The sequence below is a fragment of the Chlorocebus sabaeus genome, chromosome 4 (assembly GCF_047675955.1).
Source record: "Chlorocebus sabaeus isolate Y175 chromosome 4, mChlSab1.0.hap1, whole genome shotgun sequence".
Lineage (NCBI taxonomy): Eukaryota > Metazoa > Chordata > Mammalia > Primates > Cercopithecidae > Chlorocebus > Chlorocebus sabaeus.
In genome coordinates, this window is record NC_132907.1 from 86,158,831 (window position 1) to 86,181,017 (window position 22,187).

Genomic DNA, 22,187 nt, shown 5'->3' on the forward strand with positions numbered 1-22,187 from the left:
AAAAAAAAAAATCTCTCACGTACGTACACCTATGTGAGAATGAGAAGGGTGTTTGTTGAGTTGAAATTAGAATAAGGAAGTTTAATTGCCTTGAACGGTTCAGTTTCTCAGGTCAAGATGGAATGGTTTAACCAATGGGATCTGTAAACTAGCTACATTAAAAATGGCCTTGGTAGTAACATTGGATCCCTAAAAGTTTGATGGCTATTTTTTTTCCTTTTAAACTGGATGAGAATTTTTGGCTCTGAAATTCTGTGTTTCTTCCTTTGTTGTTATGCTACCTCCACGTTTTGGAGTTATAATGATTTTTAAAATAGTGATAACTGAAGCCCAAAGACAGCATTCTGTACTAAGTTATCCCACCAGCATTATATACTCAGAAAAGATATTTTTATTCTTAAAGCTCAATTTCTCTACCTGTAGGAAGAAGGAAATAATATCTAAGTGATGTTACTGTTTTTCAAATAAATGAGGTAATGTATGTAAAGCATTCTGTACCATTTTTGGAACATGTAAAATGCCAAAATTAGTAGATATTCACTGAGAATGGGGAAATTAGTTCTTTGTTTGTTACCACTAACTGCAGTCTTTGGAATACAGGAAAGTTTCTGAATTTATTCTTGTATTAGGCCATTCTTGCATTGCTATAAAGAAATACCTAAAACTGGGTAACTTACGAAGAAAATAAGTTTAATTGGCTCGTGGTTCTGCAGGCTGTACAATGACACTGACATCTCTCACCTCAGCGAACTTTTAATCATGGCAGAAGGAGAAGCAGGAGCAAATGCACCACTTGGCAAAAGCAGGACAGATAGAGCGTTGGGGTGGGGGATAGTGAGTGAGCACTCGTTACCACAGAGACCACACCAAGACAAGAGGGATTCGTTCCATCACCCAAACACCTCCAACCAGGTCCCATCTCCAGCACTGGGGATTACAATTTAACCAGGGATTTGGGTGGGGACAAATATCCAAACTATATCAATTCTCTTTTAGAGAACTGTCTTTATCTAAACTCCATTAACTTCACCAAGGCCAGCCATAATACGTAGTCACTTTGCTTTTATCCTGATCTAGTTTTAGGGTGTTCAAACTGTTTAGTAAGTTTTTGATTTACAAACTATTGCTGATTTTGAATTTTTTTAGATTAACTAATGGAATGTTATTCAACCTTAGGAATTCTTGGCAAATAAATACGCCACACACACACATAGCTAAAACATGAAAAAGAACATAGACTTTTTCATGAGGTTTAAGTCCCCAGTGAAAACTGAAACTTTGCTCTATTCTTGTCTTCACAGATGATTCTTTTCAGATTGGAAACAGTTATCAATCCCTTTTGGGAACAAATTGAATTATGTCTTTGAATTCTAGCATCTCTTTCTACATCTACCCTGAGGACAAAAGTAACAAAGACCCCAGTCAAAACTTTGGATCTTGGTTATAGCTCAGGGAGAGAAAACGTCAGTGTTGACACTTAGACAGTCTTCAAGCAAAGGTCTTCTCTCATCCATTTAGTGGGCCGCAGGGTCCCACTTGAACAGAATTACATTCAGAGAGTAACTGGACTTTCAGTGGTATTTGGGAATAAATCTGACTTGATGGTAGGACAGTACAAATTTACACAATTACACTGTCTTAAAACCTTTTACAAATGACTTTTCAATGATAGATTTTTGTCTACAATTTCTATGTACTCCAGAGTAATTTTCTTGGGCTGTGTGACTGTGTTGTGATATTGAAAGTTATTTTAAGGTCATGGGAATATACTATGCCTATTTCAGTGATGGGGGAAAGTGCTGCCCTCTCAGCCACAATTCCTGTTCCTCCAGAAGCAGAGCCCCTTCTTGCTATTGGGAAGGACAGTGCTGTCCCATTCTGAATGGGGAACATTGGTGGGAATGTCTTTTTGCTATCTGTCATCAGTAATGAAGAACACTAACTAGATACATAAACAAATCATAGCTATATGTCTTAGTCTCTGCCCCTCAGAGTCTATAACCATATGCATAAATGTCAGCTGGAGATGTTAATGCATGATTTCTATTCTCCATCCCCATCCTGGCTCTAATAATGCAGGATACACCCGACGGTTTCAATGAACTATGTAGAGGAAAGCCATCCAAGATGGCCCTCCGTTTTGTGATTACTTGGGCTCTCTTTCCGGTGCCTAAGGAGATTACACCCTAAGAAACCTCACTAATTCAACCTCACTAATATACTCAAGAACAGGTGGGCAGTAATTTGAACACTCTTGATTCGGTTATTTACTTTTATTCTTTGGTAAACGGTTATTTATTTTTATTCTTTGGTAATTTTAAAAGAAATTCCTCTATTACGAATGAGCTTAAAAATGGAAAGTGCATGCTCAATTAGAAATTCGTATTGAATTTCAATATCTCAACACAATTGGTAGTGAACATGTAATTTGCACAAAATGTTTTCCCATCCACCGTGGAAGTTCGTAGTGATATTTCTGATCACCTGAAACCCAGAAAACACTAACCTGCTTAAGATGAATAATCATGTACTCCAACATCCATAGGTGTTTTAAGTAGAGTGTGTCCAAAAACACGAATAGGCCATGTGACACTGTAATAGTTGGATTTGTACATCATTCTTTAGATTACGCCTTTTTGTCTAAGTTACATGATTGGTTCTCTAAATTAGTTTGCTCAGTTTTTATTCCAAGTTTCTGTTTACATTAACAAAGAGTGAGACTATTGATAGGAATGTGTTGTTGCCTCTATAAGCAGAAAAGTATTCCCAAGAAGTGATAATGCCAGTTTAACACCAGCATCATCAGAGGCTTCAAATGGAAAGTCAGATACTTCAAATTATGAGAAGCATTCTTCATCGAATACATGGGTTCAAAGTAAACTTTTTTAAACGTAGTTATCTAATTGGGCACAAAGTAATTCCTGATTCTCTGAATCAATCCTCCTATTTTAGTCCATTTGGACTTCTGTAACAAAATACCATAAACAGTGTGGTTTATTAACGATAGAAATTTATTTCTCACAGTTCTAGAGGCTGGGAATTCCATGATCAAGGTGCCAATAGATTTAGTATCTGGTGAAGACCTGCTTTCTGGTTCTGGTTCATAGATGCCACTTTCTCATTGCGTCTTCACATGATTAAAAAAAAAGAAAAGACAGGTCTCTGCAGCCTCTTTTATAAGAGCATTTATCACATCCAACAGTGCTCCACCCTCATGACCTAATCACGTCCCAAGGCCTTCTTATTTTATTTTTTATGTTTTGAGCCAGAGTCTTGCTGTGTCGCCCAGGCTGGCATGCAAGCATGCAGTGGTGCAATCTGGGCTCACTGCAACTTCCGCCTCCTGGGTTCAAACGATTCTCCTGTCTCAGCCTCCCAAGCAGCTGAGATTACAGGTGTGCCACCATGCCCAGCTTAGTTTTGTATTTTTAGTAGGCACGAGGTTTCATCATGTTGGCCAGGCTAGTGACAAACTCCTGACCTCAAGTGACCCACCCATCTCAGCTTCTCAAAGTGTTGGGATTACAGGCGTGAGCCACCACATCCAGCCCCAAAGACCTTCTTAATGCCATTGCATTGGTGAGTAGGTTTTAACACACAAATTTGAAATTAGGAAGGTGAGAAGAGAGACTGAGAGGGGATCACTTAAACTAAGGTGGAGGCAAAGCCAGGCGTTCATATTTTATAGTCCCATGTGAAACAAGGTGACCATGAGGACGTCAGCAGCTTTATTCATTTCACCAGCTCCAGAATCAGATGCAGCAATTGTCAATAGACGAATGACCCCCACTTGCCTGCTGTTCCTACCTAGGTGTACCGGTAGCCACGTGAGTGGATTCCATTTCAAATCTCACAGCACAAATGACAGTAAGAGAGGACAATTCTCCTGAAGTGGAATAAAATATTTAACCAAAATAAAGATGATATTTAATAACTGGACAGATGCAGGATAAAGTTGACATTTATAAGGGAATACTAGGACACTGCTGATTAGCAACTCCTCTTTGGTGTCTAAAATAGTAGTGGAGATGAGCCTCTGATTTCAAAAAGGAAAAGTTGGTAGTGATTATTTAAAGGAAGCCTGCTCTGTGCTTGTACATCACTGAACAAAGCCTCCAGAGTCATATTTTTATGAATATAAATGGCATTACAATCCACCTGGTGTCTAACGCCAGAAAATTCAGAGTCAGCCTTTCTACTTCCTTCTTCCTCATCTCACAAATCCAATTTAAAAAATCTCATCCTGATATTTTTGGATGTATTTACTTCTTTCAAACCACCATTAGTTGGCAAGCCACTATCAGCTCTCACCAGGACTAATGTAATTGTCCACTAACTTTCCTCCCCACATTTATTCTTGTTTCTTTGCATATTTTCCATGCAGTAACAAAAATGATATGAAGAAGCAAAAACTAAAAACAAGCAAACCAAAAATCTATTCATATTCAAATTTTTAGTGAGAGAAAGATTAGGAACTAATGGGCCTGGCTATCCTAGTCTCTGTTCACTCCATCAACTACATCTCTCATTGCTCACAAAGTCCCATTTGCCCTCCTTATTCTATTTGACAAAACTCCCAGCATTTCCTCCCCTCACCTGTTTCCCTCACAGCCATCCTCTATCTAGACGTTGCTCTGCCAGGCTCCACCTAATGAGTCCTACTCATCCCTCATATCTTAACTAAACACAATGTTTTTGATTTATCTACAATGTTTTTGATTTATCTACAATTCAATCCACCCATGATCTTAATGGAATCCCATAGCACCTGCTGTTTTCCCTTTGTGATATCTGTGTGATCATGTGTTTGTCAACCTCCATTTCTAAGCTGTGAATGCTAGTCTGGGTTTATAATCTCTATGTAGAAATCCCAGTCTTTTTGAGTGCTTATAGGGGAATCAGCCAGACATGACCACATGTAACCTCCTTGTTCTCTGGTGTTCTTATATGTCCTTTATGTCATTAGTTCTGAAATGTTAGGATATATCCCCAACACCTGGAAGGCTTGTTAAGATGCAGATTTGGGGATTCCACCTCCAGAGTTTTCTATTCAGCAGATCCAAAGAGAAAACTCAGAGTTTGCATTTTCACCAACTCTTAGGTGATGTTGATGCTGCTACTGTAGGCATCCCAGTTGTTACAAGGTCATTTTATCTGCTTCTCCACAGCCTGACCTAAGCTGATAGAGTTGCTGGTAATGAATGCTTGTGGAACAAGCACAGCAACTATATTCTAAGAGACAAAAGCTATATTCTCAGTTTTGTCATTGATTTGTCTCAGTCTCCTGAGCAAATTACTAAAAAATAACTAAACATTAACATACATAATTTCATCTTTCAGCAAAATGTTGACCCAGCTGCTTTGGGAAAGAACATATTACAACCCATTTTGGATCTTTGAAATTATATCTAAGTGCTCAGCAATTACTGCCTTAGGAGGTGATATCGATCGCAATCCAACTCTCTTATTGACCCAACAACATATTAATTATTGACAAAAATTGTCTGCCTGAGATTCTAATTCAATTAAATACTACTGTCATCATCCTCACGGTACAGTTGCATTCATCGTTAAGACCATTCACTGCTAGACAATTTGAATGTCCTCCCCAGTGTTGCTGTGTGAGAGGTTGCTTCATAGCTAAAATCAGGCAGAGAATGATAAACATGCTACTTATTAGGAAGTGAACATGTCTCTATTCCTTCACTGGACATCTCCTGTTGACTCGGAGTTCCAGCCCCCAGTACAGGACATAAGGACACCAATGTTTTGCCTATCCAGGTGACTTCTTAAATTACAAGAAAAGACCCCTAGAAAAGCATAAATCTTCTCTTTTATTGGGTTGCTACAGGCACATATCTCTTCTGCCTGAAAGACAGTATTATTTAACAAGCTGAACTAAAGGTTCAAACTGAATAAACCAGATGAATTGATTCTGTTTGTGTCCAACTTTGTTAGCAGAAACTACCATGTCAAAAAGCCATTGCTGTGACATAAGAAATCAAGCAAACCCAGTGGTTTTTGAAGACACAAATACATTTATATGTGAAGAAATAAACGTGTTGATAAATTCTTCCACACTCCATCATATACAGCATAAACCTCTGTGTGTGTGTGTGTGTGTGTGTGTGTGTGTGTGTCTGTACAAACCACATCCATCTAGTATGGCACTGCAGTCTCTTCCTGGGAATTTTTAAGGTGGCTGGCCAGTAGATTTAAACAAATAAAGAAAGGTAAACCATCAGAGGCAGTGATCACAAGAAAAGTTTTCATCAACTCTCATTATTATTGGACAAATACTGCTTCTCCTGATGGGTTTCTGATTTGGGGATGCTGAATTGAGATTCTGTATGGATGAAGGGTCAGAAGTGATAGTTTAAAATTAACTGCTCTTTCTTATTCTGATGTAATTCCCTTCTATAACAAGTTTATTCAGGGTTTTTATCGTAAAGTGATTCTGGATATTTTCAAACATTTTTTCTGAATCTATTGAAATGATTATATAATTTTTGATTTAAATCTGTTTATGTGATATATTGCAATTGACCCATAGCCAACATCATACTAAATGGAGGAAAATTGAAAGCATTCCCCCTGAGAACCGCAACGAGACAAAGATGTCCATTTTCCCTACTTCTATTTAACCTAATAAGGGAAGTCCTAGCCAGGGCAAACAGGCAAAAGAAAGAAATGAAGGGCATCTAAACTAGAAAAGAGGAAGTCAAACTATCACTGTTCAGTGATGATGATATGATTATATACCTAGAAAGCCCTAAAGACTCGTCCAAAAGGCTCCTGGATCTGATAAATTCAGTAAAATCTCAGGATGCAAAATCAATGTACACAAATCAGTAGCACAACTGTACACCAACAATTATCAAGCTGAGAATCAAATCAAGAACTTGATACATTTTACAACAGCTGCAAAAAAACAAACAAACAAACAAAAACTATAAATACACTTCCAAGGAGGTGAAAGGTTTCTACAAACACTGCTGAAAGAAATCATAGATTATATAGATTACACAAACAAATGAAACACATTCCATGCTCATGGATAAAAAGGATCAATATTTAGAAAATGACAATGCTGCCCAAAGCAACCTACAGATTCAATACAATTCTCATCAAAATACCATCATCATTTTTCACGAACTAGAAAAAAATCCTAAAATATGGAACCAAAAGAGAGCCTAAATAGGCAAAGTAATACTGAGCAAAAAGAATAAATCTGGAGGCATCACATTACTGGACTTCAAATTATATTAAAAGGCTATAGTTACCAAAATAGCATAGTACTGGTATAAAAATAAGAAATTTAGACCAATGGAACAGAATAGAGAACCCACAAATAAAGCCAAATACTTACAGCTGATTGATCTTTGACAACGCAAACAAAAACATAAACTGGGGAAAGAACACCCTATTCAATAAATGGTGCTGGAACACTGGCAAGCCACATTTAGAAGAAGGTAACTGGATCCCCATCTCAACTCATACAAAAATCAAGCCAAGCTGGATCAAAGACTTAACTCTAAGACCTGAAACCATAAAAATTCTAGAAAATAACATTGGAAAAACTCTTTTGCACATTGGCCTTGGAAAATAGTTCATTACTAAGACTGCGAAAGCAAATGCAACAGCAAAAATAAATAAATGGAACTCAATTAAACTAAAAAAACTTCTGCACAGCAAAAGAAATAATCAGCAGAGTAAACAAATAGCCAACAGAATGGGAGAAAGTCTTCACAAACTATGCATCCAACAAAGAACTAATATCCAGAATCTACAAGGAACTCAAATAAATCAGTAAGAATAAAACAAACAATTAAAAAAGAATCCCATCAAAAAGTGGGCAAATGAAATGAATAAACTATTCTCAAAAGAACATATACAAATGGACAATAAACATGGAAAAAAAAAAAACTCAATATCACTAATTGTCAGAGAAGTACAAATGAAAACCACAATGAAATACCACCTAACTCCTCCATGAATGACCATTGTTAAAAACGTCAAAAAGCAATAGATGTGGGTGTGGATGTGGTGAAAAGACAGCACTTTTACACTGCTGGTGGGAATGTAAATTAGTACAACCTCTAGGGAAAACAGTATGTAGACTCCTTAAGAACCAAATGTACCTGATGTAAATGACGAATTGGTGGGTGCTGACGAGTTGATGGGTGCAGCACACCAACATAGCACAAGTATACATATGTAACAAACTTGCACATTATGCACATGTACCCTAGAACTTAAAAGTATAATAATAAAAAAAAGAAAAGAAAAAGAACTAAATGTAGATCTCCCATTCAACCCAGCTGCAAAAAAAACAAGTTTATTCCTTATTTTCAGGGAAAATAAGTCATTATATGAAAAAGACACATGCATATGCATGTTTATAGCAGCAGAATTTGCAATTGCAAAGATATAAAACCAACCAACCTAAGTGCCCATCTACCAACAAGCGGATTTTTACAAATATGATAGATAGATGATAGATAGGTAGATAAATGGATACATGGATACATAGACTCCAACCAGGACCTGATTACAGGACATGTGTTTGCTCCACCTCCTCTTGGACACAGATGGCCTCCTGTGCACAGCCTTTCTGAGCCCCCTTGCTGCTTAGGTTCCCTATGGTCTGTTGTATATGGGGTGTGTGTATGTGGGTGTGTGTGTATGGGGGTGTATGTTTATGTTGGTGTGTGTAGGCAGTTGTGTGTGGTATGGGGAAGCAAGATAAACATTTGTCTGAAGGAGTGGTTAGCAGGTGTATCATAAATAATTAGCTCTAAAGCCAGAAAACAAAAAGTGAACCATCTATATACAGATGTTCAGAAATTTTAATTTTTCTGCACTAAATTCTGTACTCTGACAATGTATTGGCAATGGGAATCTTTAATTATTTTCCTGTTGGCTTACTTAGTTTTCTCCTGGATATTTAAATCTGCTTAAGTCTCAGTTCATTTTAATATTTCCTTATCTTAATCAATCTTTTCTCAAACCCATAAGCCCTAGGATTAACAAAGTTAAAATAGATAAATTATGATAGCACAAAACTAAATATACATAAGCATAGCACACCTACATCCACACACCAACCCACACACAGATATAATACTTACTATATACTAGGCATCTATTGCTGAACAAATGACCAAACAGTAAGATTAAATGATCATAGCCCAACTATTGGTTTTTGATTGGGGACCACCTGATAGTCTTGCTTCATTGATAACCACATAAGTACCCTTGAGTGACCCTTCTTACACCTCAGACTCTTGAGTCCTTGTTTTCTTTGTGGACTTTCATCTCTGTTCTCTATTACCTTGGTCCTCCTATGCCACCATATTACCCAAAATTCCATGTCTCCAAAAGGGTGGTTTTCATCAGAACTTCCCCAGTTGGTAGCAGGCAGAGTCATTATCATGTATAATCAGGTCTATGGGTGGATCCAGGTTTGTGGGTCCTGGAGCTTAGTCATTTTCAGATCTCTATTAAAAGAAGATAATACATAATGAAAAATGTAAAAGTAGAAACAAAAATATTTATATCAAATTTTAAAAGAAATAGAATACAAACACTAATGAATACCAAAACATTATAAGACCTAGAACAGTAACAATAACATAAAATTGTATTTCTAACTGTCTTGGATGCCTGCACAATATTTTTCTTGTGATCTTTGGCTGTATACTCTTTAGTGATCTCTTCATGTGACACCATTTTGTAACACTATTTCTAGTGAGTTTGGAAATATATTTCAGTCTTCCCTCTAGCATAGCTTATTGAAATTTGGTTTTATGTCCACTTCATATTTTATTAATAGTAATGTCAGTTCAACTTTGTGGTTTTGTCAAGTTTGGGAAAACCTCTGCCAAGCTCCTTTCATGTGTGAACTGCTAATGATGCTATTTAGCAAAGCTGTATAAATTTGTGCTATATAGAAACACAGAGATTCTGATAAATTCAGTTTGTGCAATTCCCTTTAAAAAAGGACAATGGCAATACAATAGTGTTGTTCTGTATGTTGTTCTGTTTGTTGTTCTGTATGTTGTGTTCCTGAGTTTATTCCTGAGAAGAGAGAACTTCCTCCTTTAAATAGGTGTGAAAGAGATCCAAATCCTGTGCTTAAAATATTTTGCATCTGATGTTTGGAAGAATGTTCCTCAGAATAACTTCTGTCTCTGTATATTTCAAGCCTTCTTTCTTCCTCAGTACCCACAGACTTCTGGATCTTGAAGCCATTGAACAAGTTCATATTATGATATTGCCTCTGGTCCTGCACTTTCATGTCACAACTACAGGTAAACATATTCTGGGGTATTCTTCATACACAGTGATGGCTCCTGACAGTAACTTAACTGTACACAGATCTGCCTGAGAGTTCCATAAATATATACTTACACACCCAGACTCAATGCAACCTCTACTCAACAGTCAACTTCCCCAAAGCTGATTCCATGAATGCCTATGACAAATAGGCAGGTGGATAAGTGCAAAAAAGACACGTATGAAGTGACTGCTGTTTTAGCCAATTGCAGAAATAATACCTTCTTTTACAGATGTTACTTAAACATGTATTACATGAACACATTGCTAGGGCTGTGGAAGGTCCCATACGTATGAAGAGGCTTGAAGCCAAAGCTTCATATCTTCATAGTAAATCTGACTCTGCCAGTATCCTTACAGACTGGAGCTAGGATAGTGGGGTGGGGGGTCATTAGCACCTCCACTGTGTGCCTCTGGGATCTCCTGTCTTGGCTTGTCCACAGGTCTTGCCCCCACAGCACTTTTCTTTGATGGCCCTTTGCTTACTCTAGCACAAAGACAATGCTACACGAAGGATCTGTCACTGACTGTAACCTGTGACTCTTGCTTAATATGGGGAGGGAATATGATAAAGGATAAGAGAGTCAATGTTCTGGCCTTGAGTCATGTGTCTAGTCCTAGTCCAATCACCTATGCCTGGAAGAGGAGGGTCATGTCAGCTGGCGCCCATGCTGCAGGAGCTGGGGACAAACCCAAATTCTCACAGCTAAACAGGAATATTGCCAAAACATATCTAATGTATTTGTAAATTCTACTATTGCTTAGCCACATTGTTCTATATTTCCAGCAATCCCCACTCCCTTCTCCCACCAATTTATTTCTAAACTAATTGAAATGCCTAAGCCCTTGTCTTTTTTATTTCTTTTTTTTAGTCCCCTCCTATTTTTTTTATCATTTTAAAATTATTTGCTTTGCAAAAATGGACAGATACTGGGTTTTTTTGTTGTTGTTTTTTTGTTTTTTTAATCAGTCCTCTTCTATCTTAACTCAATCCCTATCCATCTAGACCACACAGTTAACTTTATTGGCCACTCTTGTCATGATGTCAACTCTCTGGCCTGGATGCATTTTCTAACAAACTCCCTTCCCCCAAGCAAAAAATCTCATCTCTAGAGAGCCCAATTTCTCCAAATCTTCCTTCTGTAGTGTCTGATCTATGAGGACCATTGAAAAATATTACATATACTTGTACATTAAGGCCCCTGAGTGTTCATAATGCCAAACCAGAGTTTCCTTTCTGCTGTCTGACAATACTGCTGTGTGTCCCGGTGGCTTGCTCCATGATTTTTCATTAAGAACAGTTCCAGGATTTTATCCTTATCCTGAGGTTCCTCACCGTTATATGCTGCCCCATGCATCTGGTTCAGAAAGTTCCCTGACCTACAATTTCACAAAGAAAATAAAGGAATTAGTAAGGGCTTCCAAAGTGCTGGACCTCTGCCCACCACCATCAGTTCTACCCTCACTAGCACCTGCTCACATCATCCCATTTCTCTTGCTCAGTGGAGGAGTCTCTCCCAGCCCAGGGACTGAGCCCAAGTTTGTGTTGGTAGTGCACACTCCTTGTGCCTCCTCATTGACCTCATCCCAGTCATCGTGCCCACGCTGCGTGTATCTTCAGTCTTTCTTTTCTACTTACTGGGTTACTTGCACCTGTTCGTAGGTTTTTGTTGGTCCTGATCTCAGAAACAATTTCCTTCAGTCCTGCTTCTCCCTCCTGCCTATTTCTCAAAGCATTTGCTTCAATTTTCAGATGCTGTGGTCTACAAGTGTCTCAGCCTCTTTAGCACTCATAGAGGCTTCTCCATAGAGGATCTCTACTCAGAATGAGAATCTTTTCTCACTACAATAATTCTAGGCTATAAAATGTCCCTGGATTTCATGACTCATTTCACATGAATCCACAGCAGGAATTGACCATAAAGACTCACCCCTCCTTCTGAAAAACTTCTGTCCTTTGGTTTTGAAGGGACTGAGAGACACAGCTATTTCTTGGTCCCCTTTTGTTTTTCAAAGTGCTCTTCCCAGTCCTCTTTGAAGACTCCTCTTCTTCCACCTTTAATACTGGGGTTTTATTCTAAATTTCTTTCTTCTGTCACTCCTTGTACTCTAAATAGATGATCTCATAATCCCTTCTTTAAACTAGCTCCTGGCTCCAGATTGAACTATCTTCCAGGTTATTTCAGTTTCTGTGTGGATGTCTGATATGGTGTGGCTTTGTCCCCACCCAAATCATCTTGAATTGTAGTTTCTTTAATCTCCATATGTCATGGGAGGGACCCAGTTGGAAGTAATTGAATCATGGAAGCAGTTACCCCCATTCTGCTGTTCTCATGATAGTGAGTTCTCATGAGATCTGATGATTTTATGAGGAACTTTTCCCCCATTTCCCCTCTTTCCTGCCGCCTTGTGAAGAAGGACATGTTTGCTTCCCCTTTCGCCATGGTAAGTTTCCTGCGGCCTTCCCAGTTATGCTGAACTGTGAGTCAATTAAACCTATTTCCGTTATAAATTACCCAGTCTTGAGAATGTCTTTATTAGCAGCATGAGAATAGACTAATACAATGTCTCACAGAGGCTGACACTAGACATGTCTAAAACTAAATTCATACTTTTCCTGCATCCTTCACTCCAATTCCTCTGTACCACACCCACATGGTGACCTTCCATCCCTCACCATCCCACATGCAATGACCCCCTTCTCCGCATTGCTCATGTTGGTATGTGGCACCAATCAGTAACCAACCTGGGAATCCGTCCATCAATCCTGACTTCTCCATTTTGTTCACTTCCAGAACCAGTTCAATTCTCAATTCCTGCTGATTATACCCCCTATATATATATATACCCCTTTCAAAAACACTTCTTTCTCCAGATTTTCACTATCATGGAACTCTTTCTGTCCCTCGTCTGATATTTAACTTTCTATTTCTGAATGATTTCACTGAAGTTAATGGTTTCCAATTTCTTCCGTGTTGCTGCAGAAGACATGATTCCATTCTTTTATGTGGCTGAGTAGTATTTGATTGTATATATCATATGTACTACAATATATATATTAATGTTCAATATTCCTCTTTCCTATATATTATACATATAGTGATATATATATATTACACACACACACACACACATACATATATATCACATTTTCTTTATCCAGTCACCCATTGCTGGACACTTAAGTTAGTGTCTTACATTTATAATAGGAGTTACTGTGCTGTGCTGATATCACTACCTCCTTTTGTGACCTTGCTAATTCATCTCTATTAAGTTTTGAAAATAAAAATAAGATTCTACTTTTGTAAAAATTTAAAAATTAACATAACACAACCCTCATGTCTCCCCATTCTTTTTCGTGAAACCCTTATTCCTAGTTACATCAAAGCTGGAAGCTTCCCCAAGAGTCCAGGCTCTCTTTTCTGAAACCTTTGTACACCCTATGTTTCTGCTTGGAAGTTTTTTTCCTTGCGCACTCTTCTCCTGAATCACTATATTCTCCTTTTCTAACACATCTCAGGCGTGCTTCCTTAAGGAAACTTAAAAGATGTCTCTCCTTAACCCTGCCGGTAAGAGCCTATGTGTGCATTGTGATTGCTAGGTTATTTTGCTCCTTTTAACCTTTAGTTGGCAAGCAATAATTGTGCAAGTCTGTGGGATATAGAGTGGTATTTCTATATGTGTATACAATGTGTAATAATCAAATCAGGGTAATTAGCATATCCACTACCTCAGATATTTATCATTCCTTTGTGGTGTGAACATTTAAAATCTTCTCTTCTAGCTCTTGAAAAATATATAATAAATTATAGTTAACCACATTCCTCCTGCAGTGCTAGAGAAGACTAGGACATCAAGCCATGAATTCGTATTTGTTAACCCACCTCTCCCTAGGCTTCCTTCCTCTGCACCCCTCTCACCCTCTAGTATCCACAATGATACTCTCCACTTCCATGAGCTCAACATTGTTTTCAGCTCTCACATATGAGTGAAAACATGTGAGACTTATCTTTCTGTGCCTGACTTATTTTGCTCAACTATTTGTTCAGGCCCGTAACTAGTTGGTGAAGTCTTTAAATGAAGAAATACTGCCACAGTATTATATCCCCAGAATGTGGCTCAATGGCCAAAACAGATTCAGTACTCAGTAGACATTTGATCAATGAATGAATGAATTAGCAAATATGATTTGAATCATATATTGTTGGTTAATAGGAATGTTTCATTACTATACAAATAGTAAGAATGTATAAACAATACAGATACAGCTTCACTGCTCAATCTCCAAATATGCTGTTTCACTTTTGAACATATTTCTACCTATAGCAATTTGTGCAAGAAAACAATGAAAACTTGTCTTGCACACGCAATACAAATTAAAGGATAGAGTGTCCACAGAGTCCATTAGTGACCATTTACCATTTGGTAATGATCAAAACTAAGTGACTTCTTGGATTCCAAGAGCTGTATTACGTGTGTATGAATGTATGTGCATGCTGGTTAATCTGCGCATGGTACACGTAGCGTCCTTGTCCCTTTCCTTAATACCCACAGAAATAGTCATTTTATACCTGAAATTTTGTTGATGCCATAAGCATGAGATTCACCCACAATTTGTTCTGCATAATAGTGGCGGCAGAATGAGCTTAATCAAGATATAGACTCTGCAATTTTGATGTTTTGATTCACTGCACTGAAAATAAAGCCTGTGGGGCATTCTGCAGTGCACGGAGTATGGGGGCAGCATGTGGTCTGTTTCCCTTTCATCTGTGTGTAGTACAGTAAGGCTAGAATCAAAGCCAGATTAATGTTTCATACTATGTTTCCTATTCTAACCGTGTCACCTTCCTTCTGCCTACCTTCACTAAGGTATGTTTCTTGTGATATGACGTCTAATCAACAAGTTACCTTTCTTATTCCCAAGCATAATTGATCAGCTTACTCCATTCTCATTTATTTTTGTCACGTTGGTTCTCATTTCTCAGAACACCTCACCTTAACAGCTATTCCTTTTGAGAAAATATATATGAAGACTTGGGTAATACATCACTCAGATAATCCTCTATGTCTCACCAACACATTATTGGAACTGGCTAGCGGCAGCTTCAGTTTTTGTTTTCATATCTCCCAAAGATACATAAGGCTAAATTTTTATAGTTTACATGTTTTCTCCTTTTTCACTCCCTCCTTATAGAAATTAGAGATATTTATTTCTTACGACGTTCTCTCTAGGGTTATTGAAAACTCCAACAGTATCATTAAAGTCATATTTAAGCTCTCTGTTTTCTATGCAATTACTTACTCCAGAGATTTTAGTATTTCTAGAACTGAAACTCTGTGCTGTTTTCTGAACCATTTTATTAATTCATACAAAGAATTGAAAGCTACTGACTCACCATATTGCTGTTTTACTCAGAGTTGGCTTTAGGATACCCTAACGAACAGTTGACAAGGATGTTACATTTTTTAATTGATATAAATGGAGAGAACAAAGGACTAGAGTCATTCTTCATAATAGTAAGAAAAGAAATCGGAAAATAACTATTGGAATGGCACCGTGGTAAATGCAATTGTATTTACTATACTTAGTTTGATTGATTTAACTGGGAATATTGTTTAAAGGAGAATTTTCACACTACCTCATTTATTTTGAAATGAAATGAATATATTTTATTTTTAAAATTTGACAATATTAATGTTTTTCTTTCCACATAATCCACATAATTCTGTATTTGTCTCTTCTTACTCTTGTAGGGCACTGGCTCATTTATTAGTTTATATTAGTTTTTTGTGATAGGTACATATGATATTCACACATACACACAAAGACACACAGATGTACACGTAAAGTGAATAATGTCTTTTTATAGTTCATGGTATTCCTTTACATGTAGGTTTACTTGAGTATCAATGATACTTTTCTTTTAAAATTTTTAGTGGTTTCTCCAGAATTGGCAGTGTATGTATTTAACTAATTTAATTTCACTTTCAAATAACCCTAAACCACTTCATATGTGGTGCAGGTACCTTACTCAATATTCCTCCTTCCTAAAGCTTATGGCATGACTGTGTTTCATGTCGCTTGTCTGTATACTATGGTCACCCAATGCATTGTTACTCTACTTTGAAAGTTTCTGATCCTGGAATTCACTCAATCACAGTTTAAGAGATTTAAAATTCCTCCTTCATCAATTTTTTTGTCACATCTGTCAGTCTCCTACCACATTTTCTCAAATTTGTTAAAGGATACAAAATTGCATATGATAGGAGGAATAAGTTCCAGTGTTCTATTGCACTGTAGGGTGACTATAGTTGACAATAGTATATTATGTAGTTTCAAATAGCTAGGAGGGTAATGAATATTTCCAACACAAAGAAATGATAAATATTTGAGATGATGGATATGTTAATCACCCTGATTTGGTCACTGTACATACATATTAAAACATCCCCATGCAGTCCATAAATATGTACAGTTATTATATATAAATTTTAAAAATTAAATTAATTAATCAAAAGATCAAATTAAATAAAAAACAATTAAAGACTGGATTTGGGGAATCTCAATGATAACCCCCAGATGGTTGGGAAGGAGAACAGGAAGACGAGTTTGTCTAAATAAATTGGCTTTGGGACATACTGCAGGAGTTGTGTCTAGATAGTCAGTACACAGTGGGAGGTTGATAAGTTTATATGAGTCCATAAGAATAGAGACAGAGGGAGGGAAAGTGAGTCCTCAGCTTTTAAGAAAACCAGTAATGCTGCTCCAAGTCAGCCCTCTTAATTGACACAGAGGACAGCCAGCCAAATAGATTAGGTAGAATACCTAGGTAAAGAGAGTATCCAGTTTTATATTTACTTAAAGTCATATTTCCGTACATTTCATGGTTGCATATATTTCTTCACAAAACTTTCATGAAAGCATTGGGAGTATAGAATTTTGGTGGAGTTTAAATGAAATAACTACATTTTTTTCCAGTGGAAATAAATGTAACTCTCACAGAATTTCAGTAAATTTGGATACATGGCATAAATATGCATGCATAAGAAAATATACTGTGGAACTAAAAGACTCATTCTAATGTATTTTGTAAATTGCAATGTGTATTACTCTACTTAGAAAAATCTTCTAGTGATAGGCAAAGTGTAAATTGCATTGCTCTTCTAAAGAGTAAGATCTATCATTTAGAAGTTTGCTATTTGATTCAGGTAGTGGTGTAATTTTACTATAAAAATTTCAGAGCAAACATTTTAAGAAACAAACAAATCACTCTACATCCTACTCACCAACTCATCTGGGTAGGTCTACAAGAGGAATTTGGAAAGAAACATTGAGATATTCAACATAAATGTATATGTATACTGAAATCTTTCATTTGAATTCCATTTGAAAGTGAATTTCTGTACTGTGTTAACCAGTCATTTTCAATAATATTTTACTGAAATTAGGTTGAACTTTGAGTAAAGTCAACCATTCACAGCAGGATCATGCATTTCAGTCAACCACAACAAAACAATAACAACCACAAATCAGATAGGATTTTAGAGCTGCCAATAACCTTACGAAGAGTTGTATTTAAGGTTTCTGCACAGCATATTGTTACTGGTAGACTTGAAAATCAGGAGGAAAAGAGTGCTCTCAGGGGTCCTTGAGCTCTCACTTTCTTATTGACACAACAGATGAAGTCACAGTACCATTTCCATCCTAAAATGTAAGGGAGGCCCTGGAAATGGATTGCAATGTTGAGTGTGGATGGGTTCACATTTTATTTTCTAGGGGGCATCACTAGTTTTCCTTATATTCTGTAAATGGACTAAGACCCAAAACTGAATTTGGAATACCAGAATTATATGAATAGTGCCAAGACCAAGCCTCAGAGATTTGACTTCAGTAGATCTAGGGAAGAATATGGGGACTTGCATTTCTAACAAGATCCCAGGTGATACTGATGCTGAAGCTCCATGGTCCATTCTGAGTAGCTGTTCTAAAGGCAATCAGAAAAAGGACAAGCCATCTCCTACTTCAACAGCTCCGTACCATAAACACCATGTAAGTGTTTATGTTCTACATGTTGGCTTTAAGTCATCAGAAAAGAATATTCTCTGCGTGATTAGCCATACTCATGAAAGAACAAAGTGTGTTTCTTAAAGAAGTCTATTGAAAACAGTTCATGATTAACATACAGAAAAGCAGGCTTATCTTTACGAAAATATCACTGGCAGAACATAATACACTCATTGATAATAAATGAACATTGGAATAATACAGTGTTAATTAGTGAAATCTTGTCACTAGTGCAGGCTGTGGCCTTGAATTACTCGTCTCTTGTGCTTCATCACCCAGACTCTTTGAAGGAACTGACTGGCTTGGGTGAATACTGAGGCCCTTTCAATCAGGACAACAATTGCCTACGTCCCTTAGGACAGCATTTGGCAGGACCACCCACTCATGCCTCATATCCCCTTCCACCTTGAGTACAAGCAGGCTCCTGAGCACTCTGTTTGCCCTTAGTCTTTCCATACCTTTCTATATACCTTAATTTTTCCGTACCTTTCTACATATCCTGAGATGTGAGCCATCCTCTGCTCACTTTCTTAGCAGGTCCTTCCTTGTGTCCTGGTCATTTTATTCCCTATGATTGGTAAAACTCTCCTTGAAGTCATTTTTAAATTTCTTTATTCATAACTCTGAAACCTAATTGCCCATTGAGTACCCATTTCTCAGAAGAGGATTCTTTTTGCCTCATACCCAACACAGCTCTAGGCTGGGAAGAGGGGTCAAGGTCCTCCTAGCTTCCCTGGGCTGACTTCAGACCCATCCTCTATCTCCAGTTTTCAAAAAATCCTGCTTTTATGAGACCAACACCATTAAAATCCAATGTTACTCTTCCAAAATCACCACCATGCTCTCTGTTGCTATACAGCGCTCATTTTCTTTGATTTTTGTGTCACACAGTTGACTCTGCTAAACCTCATGTTCTCTGAGCATCTGAGGCTTTACCCCCTCTGGTTTTTTGGCTTTCCTCTTACCCTCCTGGCCCCTCTTCATTTTCTCCACCTCTAAATGGAGAAGTTGAAGAGCTAAATCCTGGATTCCTTCCCCTTATCCCTTGAAATTCTTTTCCTAGATGACGGACTCTGTTTCTGAGGGTTTAAATAATCAATATGACTCTGGCTCCATTGTACCCTTGCAGAAAATTTTTCCAAAATATCTCTAGCACATCTCACCCCATGTTGGAGTCTGCTTCTTGGAGAACTTGAACCAGCACAAGAGATGGGAGGACTATTTGGCCTAAACCAAGAGAGGGCTGCTGAGAGCTCAAGAAAACACCACTAGGGCCTTTGGGTAAGTGTGGGCTTTAAAAGGGAGGTGACTGTGCCACAGGGTGGGGGCTCCAGAGGCAGGCTGCTATTGCTGGACTTAAATGATGAGGGCAATATCATTCATCCATATACTCTTGCACACAGGACAGCAACAGACTGGTGAGCCACACAGACTTTAGTGAGCAGGTGCAACCAAGGAAAGAAAGCAATGAGGGTAAAGAAATAATTTTTCCATATACTGGGTTTTAAAGCATTGATGGACAGAACAGTATTTGTGCCTTAGAAAATGCAAAGTGGCTGAACTGTGGGTTTAACACAGAGCACAGGACATTAGGGAGTTCCAGGCTTAAAGTATCAGTGCCAGTCCTGGAGTGCTACTGGCAGGTGCAAATGGAAACAAAGATCCTTTTCCTTAATGGAAAAGGAACACCTCCAATTAGACCTAACAATTCAGACATCTACCACAAGACATTTCTAAACTTTCACAAAGGCAGCAAAATCCCTGGATATCAGACTGAGTAGAATAAGAGATGAGAATTTAATTTCTTTGGACTTGTAACTTAAAGGAGCAAGGCACATGAATCTTAACTTAAATAAATTAACTTTCAAGGTGATTTAATCTTTGAACTTTAACATCTTTGTAAAATTTTAAGAATGGGAGGGGTTTGAGATTTAAATTTGAAGTCAGAATTTTATCATTGAAATGTTTTTACACATTTTATTGTTATAGTTTCTTAATGTTGTAATTGCAAGTCTTTACAGAATTACTGGTGGACTATTTTGACAATACAGTATAATAGAATAAGATTTTTTTTAAGCTTCGGATCAGTGTAAGTCTGAAGTTATTTTAATATTGTATTCTTCAGGCCCATTTCAGGAACTTGTGCAGGGCAAGTCCATGCTGCCCACTACTGTTTCCAGGGAAAACCTAAGTGAAATATTCCAGGAAACAGAGTAGTCACTGGGAGATTGAGGTTAGGAAGTTGAGAGGAGGATTGTCGTGATGGACCATTCTTTACTGCAGGTGGAGGCCCACATCCAATGTCACCAGAGGCTTTTACTTTAACCCCAATGAGTTGAGAGAATGGGAGGCTGGAGAACATTGGCAGGGGTGGGTAATATACTGAAAGGGAGAGTGAATATTTATTGTCCTGCCTTGGTGTCTGCTTTCATGTGAAGATAGCTCTTTGGAGCTATCCCGTGGTGTCTCTCCTCCACCTTCATACATTCCTCTGTATGGGAAAGTAGGAGAAACTATTCTGATACGTAAGACTGATCTCTCAGGACCTGTTGTCTGCAGGGATCACCTGCTCTCCTCTACTGCCCTCACTCTATCTCCTCTCCACCGTGGGGATGCCTTAGCTCCAACCATGGCAGGGTGGAACTTCTACCTGAGCCAGGATTCTGATGTTGGAATCTCATTTTGCTGTCACTTCTGGGATGCATTCTCCAGCATCACCCCTATCCCTGTAGAAAGCTTCCTTATGAGAGTGCAGTTTACTACTTTCTTCATGTAAGAGCAGGACATAGTCCCTGTTGCCCTCTTCACTGGGAAGGGCTGCAAAGCTGGAGATGTGGTCACAATACAGTTGGCATGCTCAACAGAGGCCCCCCCTCTCTTCTACAAGCCATTACACACAACACGAAGTACAATTAACCTAAAATTAGCCCCTTGTGTATGTGGGCTTTGAGGAACAGTAGAATTACTGATATATTGAGTGAATTATTCTAAGAGACTTTATAGCTTCACAGAGGGGCAATTAAAACACATGTCATTGCGTGGGGAAACATGGAGAGTTCAAACAAATATGGCAACACTTTCATATTACATTTTATCTCAGTAGAAAATGATTTGCGAGGCCTCAGATAGCATCTTACATAAGAAGTGGAGGGGCATTACAGGGCTGATTCAAAATAAGACTTCATGTTTTTATGTTGTTGTATTTATTTCCTTATATGACAGATATGAGAAAGGACTAAATCACATTTTGAGAGAATTGTTATGGAATTTGGTAATAAAGGGGTTTTGTGTCACTGAATTGCTCAAAGCTGTTTTGAGACTATTTTTGCTATAGCGTTATTAAAGCCACCTGTGATTCAGCTAAAACCAAAGACCTGTGAAGCTCCACTTGACTTCAGGTCATGGTACTTGCTGGAAGGCGGTCACCATCCTGGACAATTGCTTTGGTCTGGGGTGCTATAGGGATACAGATAAGTGATTGACTGAACTTGCCACAGAATGTAAAAACAAGATGATTTCAATAAATTGTCAGCAGTGGCCCACTTGCCACATTTTCTTCACCGCATTAGAGATAGCAGCATAATACTTTTACTCTATCGGCTTCAAAAATCAACCAATGTGTAGCAACTACTCCACCTATTGGTATTGGAGATGATAATGCCAGAGTGTCAATCTTGATACACAGCCTATAATGTCATCAAGTTGTTGTCTAATCTTCAGCAGTACTGACATTTGAATAATTTCAAATAAATCCAGAGTAAAATTTCCTAGCTTCTCTCCTAAG